This window comes from Vanacampus margaritifer, chromosome 17 (genome assembly GCF_051991255.1).
Source record: "Vanacampus margaritifer isolate UIUO_Vmar chromosome 17, RoL_Vmar_1.0, whole genome shotgun sequence".
In the NCBI taxonomy this organism is placed as follows: Eukaryota; Metazoa; Chordata; class Actinopteri; order Syngnathiformes; family Syngnathidae; genus Vanacampus; species Vanacampus margaritifer.
In genome coordinates this window covers 8,434,669-8,454,484 of record NC_135448.1, presented here as the reverse complement: position 1 = coordinate 8,454,484, position 19,816 = coordinate 8,434,669, and the positions used below count along the sequence as shown (strand labels likewise).

The following is a 19,816-nucleotide window of genomic DNA, read 5'->3' as shown; positions in this document are numbered from 1 at the left end:
AAAACGACTGGGGAGAAAAGGGGTGGGAAGGAAGAGAAAAACATTAGACGGGGAGTTAGCAAGAGGGCTAATTTCAAACTAATTTGGCTAAAGTGATTAAGTGAGACTGGCTTGATGATAAAATATGATGTAACAAGGCTTCTGACTATATATTAGATTTTTTTAAATTTATTCTCCCCCAGGTATGAATAATGTCAGCAAACATGTTCAATTTCAAGGAAAGAAAAAGGTAGTCATTCAGTTAGTCATTTAAGCTCATTATGGATGCCACTATGGCAAACGGTGCTTTAATTGGCGGTCGGGATGAAAGTGGACCAGGCCGAGCCAAAAGCAGATGGACTGTTACGGAAGCAGATCTTTGTGGCCTCAGACAGCCTGAGCCACATTGCTGAGCTTTTCCAGTGGGGATGACTGCGTAGCTTTGACCTAGCCTGCATAGCGTGCCGTGCATATGGGCCCCTAATTGGCTGGAGAGTACCTGGTAGTTTACTAGTCTGAGGAGACTGAGCGATGAGATTAGCCATGTCAGATTACAGCTAGAGCGCAGTCAGACAGTGTCATCCCAGACTCGCCCACTGCGAGAGAGAGAGAGAGAGAGAGAGAGACACGGGAGGTGGGGATGGGAGGGGGATGGAGGGTATACAAAAATATACACAATACTCATTCATTCAATTTGCGAGTTTTTCTCAGGTTAATTGGTTAGTTTTTCTGACAAAATCGCCCATTTATAAGGTTGCAAATATACAAGTTTTTTTCTCGCAAATCTGCAAGATTTAAAAAAAAAGAAAGACGTTTTTTCTCACAATTTCCCCTATTTATAATGTTACAAATATGCAACTTTATAATGATGCAAAAAGTACTAGTTTTTTTCTTGCAAAATTTGTGAATTTATTTCTCATCATTTTATGAGATTTTTTTTCTCAAAAATTTGCCACTTTATAATGTTGCAATTATACATGTTTTTTTCTTGCTTAACTGCCTCATTAATTTGTGAGGTTTTTTTCTTGCATGACGGCTCTGGTGGATTCGGGGGCGGACGAATGCATTATTGACCCGAAGATGGTTAACATCCTGAAATGCCCGGTGGTTAAACTCGAGAGAGCCAAGGAGATGTACAACCTTGACGGGCGTCCCCTGGGTGTGATTTCACACCGAACGGAGAGCCTGCAGATGCGTCTATCGGGGAACCACGTGGAAACCATACAGTTCCTCATTATGCCGTCCCGGTCGGCCCCAGTGGTCCTGGGCCTGACTTGGCTGGCCAGTGTTATACATTATTAACCTTTTTAATTCTTTATATTAACCATGTTGAAATGTTTTATAGATGTGAAGTAGGTAAAGTATTTTTGAACTCAGTATAATTTGACCTTAAGGTGGGACACATTGTTTGGTCTAGAAGTTCCTTCTCTGTGCGAAAACACATTTCTGTTCGTGAGAGAGAGCGCACACTCATATAACTATGTTACATTAGGAGCTGTTGAGTTTAACTTGCTTGTGAGATTTTGTTATGGGAGAAAGTACTGAGAAGTGCCTTGAAAGTATATTTTGACTAGAAACGAATACAGCTGTATCTGTGTGCTGAGAATTCTGTTTTTCAACCTGTATTTTTCCATTATATAACACATTTACTTATTCATGAGGGGCGGTGTTAGAGACACTGTTCTTGCGATTTGATTGTAATAAAGTGTGGGCTCTTCGAAAGAGGAGTGGCATTATTGATCTGAAACTGTTGGAGTTTGATTCAATGATGTAACGGAAATCTCCGGAATAAATCATCCTGCGCAGGAACTCTGTTCATTTCTTATCCCATAATTTGATTTATTGGACACGCAAAAGTATGGATTTTTAATATACCTTCTTCAGATGGTGACGACCTGACGACAAAGACGTTTGACGGTTGTGGCGTTCGCGGACGGTTTGAATTCCTGGCGCCATATTAACTGAGGTAAGTGGAGTAATTATCCACGTTTAAGGAATTCTTTCTGTTTGGGACCGCTCCGGCCGCCATACGTTTTGTTAATAACTAAATCGAAGGTAGGATTTGTGTGAACAGAGGTATAAGTTTAAATTGTTTGGTTGTATGGAGTCCATGTTTGTGGATTTTCCTACGGTATTTGAAGTATACACATATGTGGTGACGAGCAATATTTATGAAGATGCTGTCACGTTGAATTGAGTGCAATTGCATGGGGAAATCAATTTGACAAGTTGTTTAAGTTGTTGAAGTTGAGAGGAAGTCAGCTTAAAAAGCATTTTTGTTTTTATAAGCGTTAGATATTTGGATAATTGGTTTGAAATCCATATATATGTATTGAAGTTGAGAGGAAGTCAGCTTAAAAAGCATTTTTGTTTTTATAAGCGTTAGATATTTGGATAATTGGTTTGAAGTCCATATATATGTATTGAAGTTGAGGGGAAGTCAGCGTGAAAAGCATTTTGTCTTTACAAGAAAAGCATTTTGTTTTTACAAGCGATAGATTCTTGGGGAATTAGAAATGATCCTTGAATAAAATAAAGTCAGCGGATAGACACAGCAGAGAGTACGGCTGCTGTTATGTAATCGTGACAAGATATTTGCTCAACTTATGGAAGTCAGATTGACATAAAACGGACTTAATACGCCGCTTTAAGATCACTCGATAGGTCTTTTGAATAATTGGTTATTGATATTCTTAGACAAGATATATTTGCTCAACTTGTGGAAGTCAGACTGACATAAGCATATTTGAAACGCCGCTTTAAGATCAGTTGCTAGGTCTTTGAATATTCGATTATTATAATTCTTAGACAATACTGTTCATCTGTGACAAGAACAGTTATCCGGATTTTATATGTTTTGATATGTCGTACAAAGCGACATATCTTGTCTGTCCGTTGTATGTGTATGCCGTCTGGTCGGTGAAGAAACTCTGACATCACGGTAAAATCTTAAAGTGACCGCGATGAAATAAGGTGTTGACTAATTCTGTTATAAGTGAGACGTCACTGCATTTATAAATATTAATACGACGTAACGTCAATATAATATAATATAATATAATATAATATAATATAATATAATATAATATAATAAGCTATAAAATACGGGCAATAATTAATAGAAAGTATGGACACTATTTGAGAACTACAAAAATGGTTGTCATGAGGCGACAGGGAGTTGCGAGCACATGCGCATTTGCGATCGGGGAAATGCCCAGTAGACATATCTGAGGTTTGAAAAACTAATAAAATGGATGTACGATTGCGGTGGAATAAATCTTATGGCGCCGTTATAGGCTACGGTAAGTTAATTTTATTGATGGGGGACGTTGAGGTTTGCGCCGCCGGGCGTTCGATGTAAAATACGAGATAAAAGAACGCGTTTACGAGTGGAATAAAAACGACACATAATTGTGTATTTTTGGATAAGATGATGATGAATAATGCTAGAATACTAGCTTTAGATATTTTGGTGAAGTTATAACCATTTATATAACTTTAAATAATGATTTAAAATGTTGGGGCTACGGTACGCTTTTATTCTGAAGGACTAAATGATTTGACCTCATTATTTCCGCTAGACGAAACTAAAGCTTCCGGGTTATTATTACCGTTAAATAATGACTTAAAATCTATTTAATACTGAACGACGGGACTTGATTATATTGTGGAAAAGGTTAGTTTATTCTAATAAGATAAGGCATTTGTTCGATGGTTTTAATGACGGCAATTTAACTTTGAATGTGCGTACACGGCGACCGCCCGTTAATAATGTTATGAGTGTATGTAATTTTTATATAGAGGAATATCCCGGACGTAGCCTTAAGAAAAGTGTATTGGAAAATGATTAATACTGAAATGTTGCTTTGCAAATAAAATAACTGTATAATACAAATTTACGTAATAAAACAAATGAAACCATTTAATAAGCGCTAAACGGGATAAATTAATTAGACGGTAAAATTACTAATGAGATTTTTACGCTAAAACGGCGAGTTTCAGGGTCTGCGTTAAATCATTAAGCGACATTACATGAACTGTTACCGTAACTAATTTTATGAGCACTCATTTAAATCTCCTAGCTGACCGCTAGGTGTCACCCTTTAATAAATTAATGACGTGAGTCAAATGGAAATTTTAGTTGCTGTGGCTCATTTTGACCACCAGATGTCCCCTTTTTTCAAATTAAAAATGCCAACAGCCATCAACCTTTGTAATGAGGTCAAATAAAATGTTTTTATAAAAGGTAATGTTAATTGTGTGATTGTTAATCTGCTTTTAAAGTTTAATGAGAAAATATATATTACATTTTTTTGGGATTGTTTTTAGATTAAATAGTTTAGTCTCTACTCTTATTTTAATAATAATAATAATAATAATAATAATAATAATAATAATAATAATAATAATAATAATAATAATAACTAAAAACTAATAACTTGGATGGCAATTAATGTGGAATAATTCTTTATATAGATGATTGTTTACTTCCCTTATGATTTTGCTTGTGCGCGAGAACATTATTTAATTTCGAATCTTTTCAGAATCAGGAGCCACACCCATTAAGGACACGGGATTCCCACCAAAGTGCCATATTACGGTTCTGGGGATGAAGTAATGTGTTAATTATAATTTAAAAAGAGTTTTTTTTTCCTCCCATGTTTATAAATAAAAAAAATATTTTAATCTCTCCTGAATATATTTAACCTTTGAATTCTACATTTGAAGTCTCATTCTAGAATTGCAATACGATACCCTGGAAGATGGGACTGCTCCATGAGGAGCCATTTGGGAGGATAACATTTTTGACATAATTGGAGGTGCTATGAAATTAAAAAATAATTTGTGCTTTGATGTTTGACCAAAAAGCGGACTAGGCATTTCTTGAAAACATTAATTGAAAACTACACACTTATTAATTGACTATATTGGTAAATTGTTAGAGTATATCTGTCCTATATTGTTTTAATTTTTATTTTTTAAATTTAAGAAAAATTTCCCAAGATTTTTTTATTAATCTCTTTGAAATAAAGAAAGATTTTGTTTTGTAATATTTACTGACATGTTATAACCTAAATACTGTTGGGGCAGATTTTAATGTTTTCAGTCGAGTGAGGATTATTGGTCAGGGGTCATTATTTCAGAACAAAGTCAACTGGCGGGACACAAATCTCTTCAAAACAAAACCCCACCAACAAAAAACACCACCAGAGGGGCGTGATGCAGCCATCATCACAAAATATACCTGACTCCACCTGCTCGGCCTACTACAACCAGAAGGACAGCGGAGGTTCTTGACGCCACCTGGTGGAAAGTTTCGACAATGACTGCACCCTGAACTCTTATACAAATGTGATAAAAGAAAACTGCTCCACTACCCAATGACTGTACCCTGAACTCACATGCAAAAGTCTTAAATGAAAAACTGCTCCAATGCTTCTTTAATGCATTCCTGCATCCAGAACTGTCCTGTGCCTTGAGTTAGTGATACCAGACCATATGATGTGATACTGACTGTTTACACTGCACTCTATATTTTTTGACAGATATAAGGTGATAACATTTACAGTAAAACATTTCGTAAATGTAAAACAAACTGATTGACAACACTATATACACACAGATTTATTATATTTTGAAACTTTTGAGGTCTATTCTGTTTTGATCTGATTTGTTTATCTCTGTCTATTTTAAAAACAGTCAGCTTTTTGGACAAACATCAACAAGGGGGACTAGCAAGCTTAATGGTAACATTAAAACTAAGGGCAACTTTATGTATTAATAATATTTGATGGATTGGCTGAAGACTGAAATTCTTAAGCTACAATATTTTTATAGTACAAAAGATAATACAGGTAAATTTCGTCTGGTTTCAGAAATTGAAAACAGCTAATGTGAATACAGATAAGATACAATTTATTTCAATCTTAATTATTATATTTTACTTTTTTTAAATTTGGTCTTCTAGTGTTTTCCCGAATTCTCTTTTGAAATTTAAATAGTTGCTTGGGACGCAATGTCGAATTTACTGGTTAAATGTAACATTTGCCCCTCTTTCTAAACAAAAAGCAAGCAAAATTTATTTACTGCAAAACTTTATATATTAGTCTGAAAAATTCTCTAAGCGATTTTTTCAGATGGGGGAATTATTGGTCGGTCTGGGTATATCGTTGCGAAGGACACAAACAGTCCATGATTGAATTAAATAAATAAATATAAAATTAAAAGTTAATCTTAATGTGATAATTATAGATAGTCTGTGAGAATGAATTTTACAGGAGGACAATTGGGGATTTCCTTGACCATGGAGAAAGAGTAAGTTTTGGCAGGGACGGCGAAAATAAGGTGAATATGTTCCATTTCTATTTCTATTTTCCCCTGGGGCCCTGGGGTTAGATGTTATTTTTTGATTTTATTTGTTGACGAAAGTTGCATTTATTTAAGGGCCGGAAGCACATCCATGCTATATCTATAACAATAAATATTATAATAAAACATTCCAATAATTATTACATTCTGTAAACAAAATTGGCCTCGTCAGATTTGAACTGGCTAAAGATTTTCATTTTTTGCATTTAAGAATGTGCTCAGGTCATTAAAAGTCAGCCAAAGGCTGGATCCTAATTAAATGTCACAACAAACAGAATTTTTTCCTACAGGACAGGCCTACAGAACTTTACTAACATTTACTAACTCCTAACTAAAAACACTACCAAAATGCTCTTTCAAAAAGAAAGGATGTGAATAAATGTTTATTAGTGACTAAATGAAAATATTTTGCACCCAGATGAGGTGATGAAAAGGTCAATCTAGTCCAGTCCACGGGGCACCTGGTTCCACATCTTGCCTATTAGACCAGCCGGAGGTCCGCCCTCTACTCAACCCCCACCTTCAGGAGCCAGCCACCAGCGGGAGCCAACTGAGTGACCTGACGAGCCAACTGAGAAACCAGTCAACTGCTTCCAGGAGCCACCTGATGAATCAACAGAGAAACCAGTCGACTGCTTCCCGTGTCCAGTTGACGACCTGAGGACATCACTCAATGGAGATTGAGTTTCGTTGAGGACATCACTCATTGGAGACAGGAGGCACGTGTCCCTTTTCCGGGGCATTCCACAAAGAATGAGTCACAACTTGGGAAGATAAATCCCAGTGATCAATCTTTGCATCTCTGGCAGTTGGAGAGAGGCTGAAAGACCCTCTTCACAAAAAAAAAAGAAAAAAAAAGGGGGCTCTGTTCGACCTGCTAGAGGGGCCTGCTGGATGCTGCTCATAGTACCTGAATGCACCATTTACACAAGAAAATAAAGAAAGTGACAACTGTTTAAAAAAAATAAAAATAAAAATAAAAACCTGCACGGACCATTCAACAAAGACCTTCTTCACGAGATGGCTGCTTCGAAGAGACAATGCGTCTTCAATTGCGTCTGCACCATGACACTCTTTCTTATACTGACTGTTATGCCAATTTTGTGTTTTTGGGATCCCCTATCCACAACTGTGACTGTAACCACAAGAATTCGTGTTAAGCGAGACATTAACTTTCCACACATTCCCTGGGTCATATCCAAAACGTATAATGACTCAGTTACTGTGACAGTTGCCCCAAACACGAACACTTCTGTCAAAATTCCCATTACATCATTGAAGGGATATAGAGGAGGGAGAGAGACAAAAGGAGGAATATGGGTGAAATATTGGTGTTATTTGACAGGGAATGTTGCGCAACTAGATTGGGGTACTTTTATAACCACCCAGAGTGGACAATATTGGCCACCGGGAAAGAGCAAGGAGGCTGTCTTCTTTTCTAAAAGGATAACACTGCGTAAAATGGGAGGTCAACTTGAATTGACCTTTTCCATTCCCGACGGGAATATACGACCGGCTAATGTAACTCTATATAACACCTCCTGTTTTGGATTACTGTTATGGGCGTGGTCCTGTGGAGCTGACCCACGTTTTCCCATTCTAATCTGTGTAAATAAGACTATGAGTAAATTAGACCAACCAAAAATGACTAAATACTCGAAGGAGAATGGGGTAAAAGCTGTAAGTGTACCGATTGATGGTGTAATTGAATGGTTTCGTGTTACAACAGAAGTGTCCAAAGGCAGCAACAACTGGCTACTGCTGGCGAACGAGGCAGGAAACGCCTCTGGTAAGGATTGTGTGGTATGTGTGGGACCACGACCTTTATTGCGAGTAATCCCGGCTAAAATCGAGAAACAATGTATAATGGAAATTATGAATAAAACTGTCCCAAATACCAAATGCTCTCAATGGGACAAGGTGTTTCCACTCGTGAATTGGCAGACAACCAAACCAATATTTTCAAATGAAATTGCAGATGGTAATTTTTCATGTATTAAAATGACAGGTACCGGAGAACAATTGGGAGAACTAAATCACATTTCACACTGCACTACAATAATAAATGTGGGTCAAAAGTTCAAGCCTCAATCAAGAGCTGACATTTGGTGGTGGTGTGGAAATAATCAAATATTTGACAAGTTGCCTTGGAATGTGAAAGGATATTGCGCTCTCATTACCCTCCTTCTGCCAGTACAACTTTTCCCCACCTCGGTTGATAACCTTTTACAAATGATTGACACTTGGGAACCACAAACTTCTCCTCCTTTTCAGAGAATCAAACGATCTTCTTGGCAACAGCAAAATGTCCCCACCTACATTGATGCAATTGGAGTACCAAGAGGTGTGCCAAATGAGTACAAACTGACTAATCAAATAACTTCGGGATTTGAATCCCTAATTTGTTGGTGGTGCACCATTAACAAAAACGTAGACAGAATTAATTATGTACATTACAATGTACAAAGACTAGCAAATTGGACTCAATCTGGTTTCGAGGCTGTACATGGCCAATTGGCTGCCACATCTTTGATGGCTTTTCAAAACCGAATTGCACTAGATATGTTATTGGCAGAAAAGGGAGGAGTTTGCTCAATGTTTGCAAATCAATGTTGTACCTTCATTCCTAATAATACTGCACCGGATGGAAGTTTAACTATTGCAATTGAAGGACTCCGGACACTCAATAGAAAGATGAATGAACACTCTGGTATAGATACTTCAATATGGGATAATTGGATGACTGTATTTGGCCGCTACAAAACCTTAATTTCCACAATTTTGATATCTGTTGCTGTATTTACGGCTTTGTTAACAATATGCGGATGTTATTGTATACCCTGTATACGTTCACTTTGCGAAAGGATTATTTCGGCCGCGATTGAAAAACAGGACGTACGAAATAAGTCTTCTTATATGATGAGGGAGTCTGTTGCTTCCTCAGTCCTGCCTGCTGCAACATCCGATGCAGATCCTGCTGGAATCTTTGTGTAAAAATGTTTAAATGTTTAGTTATTGGGCTTTGTTTAAGGAAGCCCAAAGGGCGGACTGTTATACATTATTAACATTTTTAATACTTTAGTTCATATATTAACCATTGTTATACATTATTAACATTTTAATTCTTTATATTAACCATGTTGAAATGTTTTATAGATGTGAAGTAGGTAAAGTATTTTTGAACTCAGTATAATTTGACCTTAAGGTGGGACACATTGTTTGGTCTAGAAGTTCCTTCTCTGTGCGAAAACACATTTCTGTTCGTGAGAGAGAGCGCACACTCATATAACTATGTTACATTAGGAGCTGTTGAGTTCAACTTGCTTGTGAGATTTTGTTATGGGAGAAAGTACTGAGAAGTGCCTTGAAAGTATATTTTGACTAGAGACGAATACAGCTGTATCTGTGTGCTGAGAATTCTGTTTTTCAACCTGTATTTTTCCATTATATAACACATTTACTTATTCATGAGGGGCGGTGTTGGAGACACTGTTCTTGCGATTTGATTGTAATAAAGTGTGGGCTCTTCGAAAGAGGAGTGGCATTATTGATCTGAAACTGTTGGAGTTTGATTCAATGATGTAACGGAAATCTCCGGAATAAATCATCCTGCGCAGGAACTCTGTTCATTTCTTATCCCATAATTTGATTTATTGGACACGCAAAAGTATGGATTTTTAATATACCTTCTTCACCAGGCATAACCCGGACATTAACTGGGGCATTCCCAGGTTGGAGAGATGGAGTGTGTTCTGTCACTCGCATTGCCTGCAGTCAGCAGTGGATGATCACCGTGGCCCAGCCAAAGCCACGTTAGAGGAGATTAACCTGGATGAGGTACCGGCAGAATACCACGACTTGCGGGAGGTGTTTAGTAAGGACCGGGCCATGTCTCTCCCTCCACATCGACCTTATGACTGCGCAATAGAACTGGTTCCTGGGGCACCGCTGCCTGGTACACGCCTATATCAGATTGCCAAGCCGGAACTTCAAGCCCTCACGGAGTACCTCACCGCGGCCGGACTGATTCGGCCTTCCAAGTCGCCACTAGGGGCGGGGTTCTTCTTTGTGGAAAAGAAGGACAAGACCCTACGCCCGTGCATCGATTTCCGTGGTCTGAACGATATAACCATCAAAAACAAATATCCGTTGCCGCTAATGGACTCAGCGTTTGCTCCCTTACATTCAGCTACGGTGTTCACCAAACTTGACCCCCATCTGGTGAGGATAAGGGAGGGCGATGAGTGGAAGACAGCGTTTAAAACACCTATTGGACATTTTGAATATTTGGTTATGCCGTTTGGCCTCTCAAATGCTCTCGCAGTATTCCAGGGGTTCATTAATGACGTCTTGCGTGACATGATCAATCACTTCTGCTTTGTGTACCTTGACGACATCTTGATCTTCTCGAGAGATCTAGCTGAACATCGACAACACGTTCGGCTAGTCCTGGAGCGGCTGCTGGAGAACCGGCTATATGTAAAAGCCGAGAAGTGTGCGTTTCATACCAGCTCAGTCCAGTTCCTCGGATATATTGTGGAGAAGGGTCGGTTGAGAGCCGACCCAGCCAAGATCCAGGCCGTCGTCGAGTGGCCAACGCCCACGTCCCGGAAACACCTACAGAGGTTCCTTGGGTTCGCGAATTTCTACCGTTGATTCGTCCGCAACTACAGTTTAAAAGCGGAACCTCTAACAAGACTGACATCCACCAAGATTCCGTTTGTTTGGACCCAACAGGCTGAGGCCGCATTCGTCAAATTAAAAGTATTATTTTCGCTTTCCCCGGTGTTGACACACCCCAACGAGGCTCTTCCCTTTGTCGTCGAGGTCGATGCTTCAGAGACAGGAGTGGGGGCAGTGTTGTCCCAATGGTCCCCGGAGGACCAGAGGCTACACCCATGCGCCTTCTTCTCGCGCCGGCTCAACCAGGCTGAGCGCAACTACGACGTGGGCAACTGTGAGCTGCTGGCCATTATCCTTGCGTTGCAGGAGTGGCGGCACTGGCTGGAGGGCGCGGCGGAACCTTTCCAGATCTTTACGGACCACAAAAACTTGGCGTACCTCCGGTCCGCCCGAAGGCTGAATCCCTGTCAGGCAAGCTGGGCCCTGTTCCTAACCAGATTCAATTACACCATCACCTACTGACCAGGAGCCCGGAACACCAAGCCGGACACCTTGTCCCGAATACACAGTCCAGCCGCCAAGGGGTCTCCACCCGAAACCATTGTCCCGGAGAAGAGAGTATTGGGAGCCCTCCAGTGGGAAGTGGAACGGAAGGTGGCGGATGCAGCGGACGACACGCAGACCCCGGTCGCGTGCCCTGGAGACAAGTTGTTCGTGCCCACACACCTTCGGCAAGAGGTGCTACAGTGGGGGCATACATCGAAGGTAGCATGTCACCCTGGGGTGGGTCGCACGCTGTCCTTGATAGCGCAGAGATTTTGGTGGCCCGGGCTCCGCAAGGACGTCCAGGACTATGTCACGTCCTGCACTGTGTGTGCCCGTAATAAGTCCTCCCGCCTGAAGCCATCCGGCCAGCTCCGACCCCTGCCCATTCCCCACCGTCCTTGGTCGCATGTGGCCTTGGATTTCATTACCGGACTACCTCCTTCCAATGGGAGATCGGTAATCCTTACGGTGGTGGACCGATTTTCAAAAATGGCACACTTTATCGCCCTGCCCAAGTTACCCACCTCATTACAAACGGCGGATATCCTGATAAAGGAAGTTTTCAGGATCCACGGGATTCCAGCGGACCTCGTCTCTGACAGGGGGCCCCAGTTCGTGTCCCGGGTTTGGAAGGCCTTTTGCAAGTCCTTGGGGGCTACGGCTAGCCTGTCGTCGGGCTATCACCCCCAATCCAATGGGCATACTGAGCGAGCCAACCAGGATTTGGAGGCGGCGCTCTCTCAAGGTGCACCCAGTGTTCCACACGTCCCTGCTCAAGCCTGTCTCTGCCAGCCCGTTGTGCCCGCCGACCGCGCCCCCGCCGCCTCCCCGGGTCGTGGGAGGGCAACCGGTTTACACAGTAAGGGACATTCTGGACTCTCGAAAGCGGGACAGAGGGTTTCAGTATCTGGTCGACTGGGAGGGGTACGGACCCGAGGACCGCCAGTGGGTTCCCCGCTCCTGGATATTGGACCAGTCCCTCGTCCGGGATTTCCATTTGGCACACCCATCGGCGCCGGGTGGTCCGCCTAGGGGCGTCATTAGGGGGCGGGGGGGGGTACTGTCATGATTTGGGTCAGCTGGTGGGCGGAGCCCACCATACACACCTGCTGCCCATCATGCCATCATGCCATCAGACCTGAATAAAAGCCTGATGGACACAGCAAGGAGTGTCGGGTGATTACGCCGAGACGCCGCTCTCCTGACCCGACTGTACTCGTCCCTACAATAGTTTCTCCTGCTGCCCATGACTGAACTTGTTGCCGCCACCGTGCGTGTTTTTGAGTTTGTTTGCTATCCGCCTGTGCGCGTGAGTTTGTGTTTACTTTTTGCCGCCACCGAGCGTGTTTTTGAGTTTGTTTGTTATCCGCCTGTGCACGTGAGTTTGTGTTTACTTTTGTCCGCCTGTGTGCGTGATTTTGTGTTTTCGTTTGTGGATACATTAAATCTAAGTTATCCTCATCCCTGCCGTGGCTCGCCTTCCTCACTGCATCTGGGTCCTCCCTTCTCAAGACGTGACAGTTGCTAATCAGACAGCATGTGGTCCTGCTCATTGCCCCTCTACCTGCCGACCATCACTGCTATCCGCACCAGTCAAGTCATCTGAAATTTGTTCCATTAGATCTTGTAATAAAGCCCTTGATTTGCCCAGTCTCATCTCCTGCTCATTTGTTATTGCTATGAAACAGTTGATATTTTGAAAGCACTTAAACCGTCATACTGTGCACACAACACTTGAACCTCAATAGTTCCACTGTAATAGATGCATGGTACTTTAGTACACAAATGCATTGCAAAACAAACATATTGTGTCCATACTGAAAACACTTGTTAATCCACAAATACATTACAATTGATGGAACATAGTGATGGTAAACTGAAGCAATGAGGCCTTCCATCCAACTGGTTCGCTCCTGGGCTGAAGCATCATGAGGCTTCATTTGTGCTATTGCACCCTCATGTGGAAAATAAATGTCATGACAGACAGTGATTAAAATGATACCATGGATTTGATGGGGTCAAAAGGGCAGGGAGTTGTGATATGAATGTACTTGAAAGAATGATTGCTTTATTTTAGACATTGACATAAACAAGACACACATTTCATTCATTTTTAGTGAGGAAAACTAGCATTTCCAAAGTTTTGGGCTTTAAAAGGTTTGTCATTTTAGATCTTAGTCTTTCGCAAGGGATGAGGCCGGGGTACAGAGAAAGGTTATTGCTAGTTTGTAGAGGTTTGGGTAGACATGTTTGTGCAGCTCACAGTAGTCCAGGGGGTTTGACATCCTGCTTATGTTGGGTTCCCCCAGGTAAGTGTGGACCTCAGCGGTCTCACTCTGTGTCCTCCTGTGCATGACTGTGTGGTCCAATCGCCGCCACAGTTTGTCACCTAAGACACAACTAACAGCCAACAGGCAGTTCTGGCTGCCCATCGTAGAGATGGGAGCAAAAGAATGCCTTATCCCACAATAATGCACTGCCGCTCATTTCCTATTGCTTAATTAACACCATTAGAATGTATCGAATATTACCTTGCTCCACAGGCCGGTTGTGTTGATGAAGATGATGGGGAGGAGGCGGAAGATGCCCTGTGCCGGATCACTGTCGCACATTCAGCTGTGCGCCTCCTCTCAGCCTCTTGTGCTTTATTGGGGCTAAAGAAGCCTATCTTCTTGAACCTGCAAATGACAGTGAGACTCATTGCAGTTGTGAACTATTCAACAAGAGGCAGTTGCTCATTTGTTGGTACTAGTAGACAGATGAGGAAAAACAGTCAACTGATACAAACCTGGGATCGAGCAGTGTTACCAGTGACATGATGCTCAGTTGTTATTTGAAGACCCTCAGCCATTGCTTTGCTCACCTCCATTTGTATGGTTCCCATGTCATCCTCCAAGGTGTGGTGCAGCATGGCCAAAAGTGGTATGACCTTGAACCCAGACACTCTCCTCTCTCTGAGAGCTCTACGGTGGCATCATTAAATTGGGACAGCGCCTGCAGACTCTCAGAAATGAGCCTCAACTGGTGGGATGTCGGTGTGTAGGCCTGCTCCTACGGCTTCCCTGAGGTTGTACATGCGTTGCAGCATGTGGAAGGTGCTGTTCCAGCGCCTCTCCACCTGAAAATAAAAGGTCATTATTGTTTGAAAGGAGAGTGGAAGCAGTTATGGATGTCAACTTACCTCTTGAATGAGCTTCAGCACAGGCTCTAGGCTTCATTTGCTCCTGCACCTGTCTCAGCCTTGTCTATAAAAAATAAAATAGGAAACAAAACATTATTCAAGTCATTCAGCATTAATTTGAATACTGCTGTGTAATAAAGGAATTCACTTTTGCAGTGGTACTGCTTTTGAAATAGCCAACTATACTCCTACACTGAAGACGGATCTCAGACAGCTCAGTGTTTTCTGCCAGAGCCTTCTTCACCATTAGATTTCATGTGTCTGGCACATGCCGCCATGTTGGCTGCACCATCTGTCACAAGGCAAGTTACTTTGGTGGCAATGCCCCATTGTGCCATGAGTGCCGATTTAACGACTGCCAGATATGCATCTGTGTTGATGCTGGTCCACATATCTGCTCTTATGCTCACTGCAGAGGACTTTGCTACAAGCTCTTGGGCCTTCTCCTTTGCCTGCTGGTCTGGTCAAAGTCTAAAGGAAAGGAGAAAGAACACTATTGGAAGAGCAGTTATGGGGGAATAATGATTCATGTGCTCTCATACTGTTGGAATTTATTTCTATATTAATATAAACTCAAGTTAATAATCTGACTCCAATTTGTGACCTTACCAAACTATCACCCATCCAACAATAGCGTGCTCGTTCTGCAATAGAAAGGTATCAGGAAGCCGGCATTTTCACACACGAGTGGATTTATTCCTAACACTCAAATCTAATACAAAACAGCTGGGGTCCCGGGTCCCTATCAATACAATTCTATACGTCTCTGTCTCAAGCAGCCGACGTAGTCTCATCCGAGTTGCCCCAGTGAATAGTTATACTACACAGTATTTAAATGACACAGAAACAAAGGCATCCTGACATTATTCTATTGGCTACGTGTTTTCTGCAGTTTAACTTTAGCTTGCTTTTCATTGGCCGATCTTCATCCGCAGCGTCACTGGATGGCTTCTCCTGTTTTGTACTTTTCCGCCCCGGTGTAAAACAAATGTGATTTACAACATACTTTGAGCTTATCGCGGCTCTGCATCTCCCCTTGCAATTAGCATCCTTTGTTGAGAAACATTCCATTCCTGCAACCCGCACTCACACAAACTCTTATATTCCTTTAATACACACCTGCCTGGTGGGGAGAACATATGTAGGGTCGAAAGCTTGGATAAGCTTCCTGAACCCTACGTCCTCCACTGCATTCTTATCCGCTGCAGTTTAACAGAAACAGAGTAGGCCTATTAATGATAGATGTCATTCATTTCATCTGTCACATTTGGAATATACATGGTAGGCTATGCTGTTTTTTCATTGCATGTTAAAATGGCTGGGCGTGGTTCTATTTGAGTTGTCTCCTCATTTTCATGCAGGGCCCTAGAATGCCTCAACATAGATGAAGTGTTCTTTAGAACCAAGTTTACACTTCACCTTTTGGAATATCAGCAAGTAGAAGAAAGACATTAAAACGAGGGATACACTGTGTTGTCACAATAATTTACAATATATATTGAAGAGGAATAAGTAAATTTTGTCCTCTTTGCGTGTTCCAAAAATGAAGATAGATTTAATGTAAGAAAAATACACCTTTGCAAAAATGATTTTTAATCAATCAGAGAATCTCTGGACAAATAACTGCCTCTAATCATCACTTAAACAACGTGGGATTTCAGAGCGTCAAATGTACTCTTCTACGTGTACAATAGCTTCTTATAGTTAAAAAGACCTCCTCCTTTTCATTTATAGACTAAACATACTCTCTGGTACTTTTCCGAGAGCAGTGGCGTAAACAAGGTCAGATTTGGGTGTGTGTTTGGGACTGAATATGTTTTTAGTTGAAGGTTCTATTTTTCCCCATAACAAAATCTCACAAACAAGTTGAACCAAATTTACGGTGGCCGTGACTGATGAAGAAAGTAAAGAGTGTGTGTGTGTGTTATTTCAAAGCAAATTTTGTTTTCAAGACCGAAATGTGCGTGTACAAAGCGCTGAGAAGGAACTTTTTTAGACTAAATAGTATGACCCAGTTTAAGGTCAGATTATACCGAAATCAACACCATCTGCTCTGCACAGGACACAAAATATTTCGACAAGGTTAATATAAAGAATTGGAATGATAATAATGGTTAATAAAATAAAATGAAGTATTAAAAATGTTATAATATCTTTCAGTCCGCCCTTTGGGCTTTTTAAATAAAGCCCAACAACTAAATATTTAAACATTTTTACCAAAGGATTCCCGCGGGATCTTCATCGCAATGGCAGGTGCAACAGTAGAATAAAAGGGAAGAAGAAAGAAAAAAAAAACATTCTTTGGTCATAATGGTTAATAAAATAAAATGAAGTATTAAAAATGTTATAATATCTTTCAATATTCACACTGGTTATTATAATTTGTACCTTTTAAGGAAAGATCTGCTCAAAATGATCCCGGACAGGGGATGTTCTCTTCTTTTTCGTTGTGGACTGGTCCATTGCAAAACGAATCCGATTGAGGTTTGAAGATGCCAGTTGGGTGTGTCAGCGTCACCTGTGAGCTCATTGTCGTCTCGGTGCGCCCTTTTATTTCGAATCACCCGCGAAACTATGTGTTGGCGATGACGTAGGAAGCCCGTCTCGCGAGGCTTCGGGCGTGGCCACAAGCGTAATCAACCCATATTTATGCACAACACATATACTGTATACAATTAACCCCGCCTAACATTAAAGGGATACTTAACTCATTGAGCCTTCTTCTACAGTGGGATATTCGTATTTTGCACAAATTGGCTTTTAACTGCTTTTTTTTTTATATACAGTCAATTGCATCTTGCACTTCTCTCCCTTACTCTCAACTAACATTGCATCACCTGTTTTCTGGGTTTCGTCAGCAACCTGGAGCATGAAAGGTCATTGCTTCCTCAGCGCAGGTGAGAAGGTTGTAGTCATTTGTATGCAAGACTTAAATATGGCTTTGACTAATTCTTTCTGGGCAATATATTAATAGCTGCTGAAAATTGCCTCGGTGAGTCAAGTATGTGTCTGTTGATTTCATGTGCACTTGTATATGTGGTTACGTTTAGACTTTGCCTTTTTTTACCTGCATGAAAACTAATAGCGGGTAGGACTAGATACGTTTTTGGCTTCCTCCTACCCCTCTTTGACATATAAACTCTTCATTTTCTTTGTGTCTATATGTTCAATAAAGAACCAGCTGCTACTACTTGGAGCTCATTTGGTTACAAGTTAGCTTTATCGGCGCTCACATAGGAATTGCTTGTTTTCCAATGCCTTTTGTGTTTGGGTGTAGCATTTATTTAGGTTGTGAAGACATTTAACATTTTCAATTTGTGGTTTTACTGTTTTTTGAATTTACTTATAGGCATATCAATGTGATATAATCATGAGTGTTTAAAAGAATACAGTGGGATGGTGATTTTGTGAACTCTTATTGATCTTCGTACCCCCAAAGCTATTGAAGATAGAATGTGCATGATGCTATCAGAGTCTTTTGTCATTAGAGACTAAAAGTCTGGGGTCAGATCCTGATTGCATTTGTTCCCCCAGTCAAGAAGGGGAACTATATGTAAATGTCTGTTTACTAATAACATTACACCTTTGTTTAACCTGGAGTCGACATGTCTGTATGTAAACGTCTGCTTACTAACAACATTACACCTTTGTTCAACTAGGAGTCGACATGTCTGTCCTTTGTTCAATCAAGAGGCGGGAAGAGGAACCTTTTATCTTTTGAGTATAAATGAGTCGATGTTCTGTAGATTGTTATAGACTTGGGGCCCCGCGTTGCATTCAGATGTGGTGTCCTGACTTTGTCTTTAGAAGCTTCTAAATAAATTCTTGCAAGGAACCTTCTTCATCAGATCTCGAATACAATTATTTTGGACACGCAAAGATTACACTTAATATAGTAATCAAAATATTCCTTCAGTTGCTACTGTTTTGTGCATCAGTTTTTCTATGGGGCACCATTTCGCTTTACTTTTCCCCTTGGTTTGTACCTCTGTCGCAAGGCTCCAGCTATTTGCAATCAATGCCATTGGTATTTGAATTTTTTTTACTATCCCGATGAAGCTCGGTAGCTTGAGCATTTTTCCCGCCATATAAATCTGTCGAGGGTTGATTCATGCTGGGCTGCTGTGCAATTACCTGTGTGCCATTATTGCCTTGCTCTGGTGGCTCCTGGTTCCTCTCCACCCGTTCCGCAGCAAAAGAGGGATTCAGGCCTGGGGAATAGACAAGGGGGAGCGGGGGCCGTGGGAGAAACAGCATGTGAGGGCGTGTATGCATTAAGCGCGCATCGCTACAGAAATGACTCGGTGCTGTTTGCAGGGCATCAAACGGTGGCACAATCAACACCGGTTCTCTTGTGTGGTGATTGCAAATGACACACAACCCTGCTATCTGAGCTGATTTGAAATGCCAGGCGCAGGCGATGGACAAGAGTGTGGCGCAATTTAGCTGTGTCGGTTATATCTCAATCCGCAAAGATCACACAGCTAACAATTCTTTAACGGAGTCACGCAACAAACAATATTATTCCCTCGCGGCAGACCCAGACTGGGTGCCGGCCACATCTATATTGCACTTTGCCCTATAAAGCCTTTATTGAATATGGATGCTGAGGGGGGGGGGGGGGGGTCAGTAAAAGGCCAATTACATAAAACGGGTCAGGGGGATAAACAGTGGCACAGAGCTCCTGGTTGGGCCCTCCTACAAAGACAAACATTGTTTCTTGCGTTGTGTAACTGAATGAATGCATCCATCTTCTACCGCTTATCCCATTATTATAATACTTAAATAATAATAATGAAGGTAAATATAGATAAACGACTCTTGATAGGACAATTGTATTCAATTAAGTAAACAGGTCATACCTTTTGGACAATGCTCCCTCCCAAATGCTACCTTGCTTCCGGGGTGTTGTGCAGGTGCCGGTAGGCTGAAATGAAGCCCTAATTGTATGTGAGAGATATCAGCGGGTAGTAAACTTATGACAGGTAATTTTATTATATGCTTACCGTCTTGACGGATTCCCTGCTACTTCGAGCAGCTTACTCGACAGGCATAGTATGGGTCTAGATTCTCTTGTGCAATTTGTTGGGCGTCCTCGTGTCTGTGGCTATGTGGTGT

At 41.4% G+C, this 19,816-nt stretch overlaps 1 long non-coding RNA gene across 1 annotated transcript; it reads right to left on the bottom strand.

Annotated features, from left to right (window-relative positions):
* Nucleotides 1-13,565: 13,565 nt before the first annotated feature.
* Nucleotides 13,566-14,757, bottom strand: LOC144037071 (uncharacterized). The gene is made up of 4 exons (XR_013288809.1): nt 14,699-14,757; nt 14,381-14,635; nt 14,049-14,195; nt 13,566-13,941 (listed from the first exon to the last, which is right to left on the bottom strand). It is a non-coding gene; the product is annotated as an uncharacterized LOC144037071 (long non-coding RNA).
* Between the last annotated feature and the right edge of the window lie 5,059 nt (nt 14,758-19,816).